This window comes from Austrofundulus limnaeus, unplaced genomic scaffold (genome assembly GCF_001266775.1).
Source record: "Austrofundulus limnaeus strain Quisiro unplaced genomic scaffold, Austrofundulus_limnaeus-1.0 Scaffold1052, whole genome shotgun sequence".
NCBI classification, from domain to species: domain Eukaryota; kingdom Metazoa; phylum Chordata; class Actinopteri; order Cyprinodontiformes; family Rivulidae; genus Austrofundulus; species Austrofundulus limnaeus.
In genome coordinates this window covers 107093-108545 of record NW_013953454.1, presented here as the reverse complement: position 1 = coordinate 108545, position 1453 = coordinate 107093, and the positions used below count along the sequence as shown (strand labels likewise).

The 1453-nt window shown below is 49.6% G+C and overlaps 1 long non-coding RNA gene across 1 annotated transcript; it reads left to right on the top strand.

Moving 5' to 3' along the window:
• The first annotated feature begins 265 nt into the window (after positions 1-265).
• On the top strand, positions 266-1029 carry LOC106533932 (uncharacterized). The gene is made up of 3 exons (XR_001312303.1): positions 266-357; positions 746-856; positions 940-1029. It is a non-coding gene; the product is annotated as an uncharacterized LOC106533932 (long non-coding RNA).
• The last annotated feature ends 424 nt before the right edge of the window (positions 1030-1453 follow it).

The following is a 1453-nucleotide window of genomic DNA, read 5'->3' as shown; positions in this document are numbered from 1 at the left end:
AATGTAGGAGCAGCCCTCCTCTTACGGTCAGCCCAATGACGGTTTTGTTCAGCGGTGCGGTTAAGGGCAGAGATAGTTTTGTTCCAGATGACCCTACATCGTCGAATATGGTGCCGGACTGAAGTAACTGATATGTCCTTCTCGTCAGCCGGGAACAGTGGAGGTTGATAGCCTAAAGAGACCTCGAAAGGGGATAACCCAGTGGCTGAGGACACATGGGAGTTATGTGCATACTCTACCCAGGGAAGACAAGTGTTCCAGTCGGCCGGATTGGTAGTGGTCAGACATCGGAGAGTGGCCTCCAACTCCTGGTTCATTCGTTCGACTTGCCCGTTTGACTGTGGGTGAAAACCAGAGGTGAGTGACACTTTAGCACCAAGAGCACGACAAAAATTTCTCCAAACTTTTGCAGTGAACTGTGGTCCACGGTCGGATAGGATGTCAAAAGGTATACCATGTAGTCTAAATACATGTTTAACTAGAAGTTGAGCTGTTTGAAAGGCCGAAGGAAGCTTCCTCAATGCCACTAGGTGGCAAGCTTTAGAAAACCGATCTATGATTGTCAGAATAGTGGTCATACCTTTGGAAACAGGCAGTCCGGTAATGAAATCGACTGCTACATGCGACCAGGGTCGTTTGGGAGTAGGTAAGGGTTGAAGAAGTCCAGAAGGAGGCTGATGGGAGGACTTATTCCGAGCACAAATGGAACAGGCTGAAACATAATCTTTAACGTCCTTTTGGACAGACGGCCACCAAAAACGTCGATTTACTAGAGCTACCGTTCTGCTGATACCTGGATGAGCAGAAAACTTCGAGGAGTGCAACCAACTGATGACACGGGCACGAGTGGCTGTAGGTACGTACACCTTGTTGGGTGGGCCGGTCCCTGGATCAGGCTCAGACTGTTGTGCTTGTTTAACAAGATCCTCGATCTCCCAGGTCACTGTGGCTACCGAGCAACTAGGAGGTAGGATGGGGGCAGGCCCCTTCTCAGAGTCATCTGGGGAGAAGAGTCGGGATAAGGCGTCCGGCTTCACGTTACGGGATCCTGGGCGGAAAGAGATGGACAAGTTAAACCGAGAGAAGAATAAAGACCAACGTGACTGCCGAGGATTGAGTCTTTTAGCTGACTGGAGGTAAGCTAGATTTTTATGGTCTGTCCAAACCACAACAGGAAGAACTGCACCCTCGAGCCAATGTCGCCACTCTTCTAAAGCCAATTTGATGGCAAGTAGCTCCCGATCCCCGACATCATAATTTCTCTCTGCTGGTGACAGTCTGCGGGAGAAATAGGCGCACGGATGAATCTTGTGATCACTTTCTGAGAGCTGAGAAAGAACGGCCCCTACTCCTGAATCAGAAGCATCTACCTCGACTATGAATTGTTTGGTGGGGTCAGGTTGGATGAGAACGGGCGCGTTAGCAAAAAGACTCTTTAACTGGGAAAAGGCTT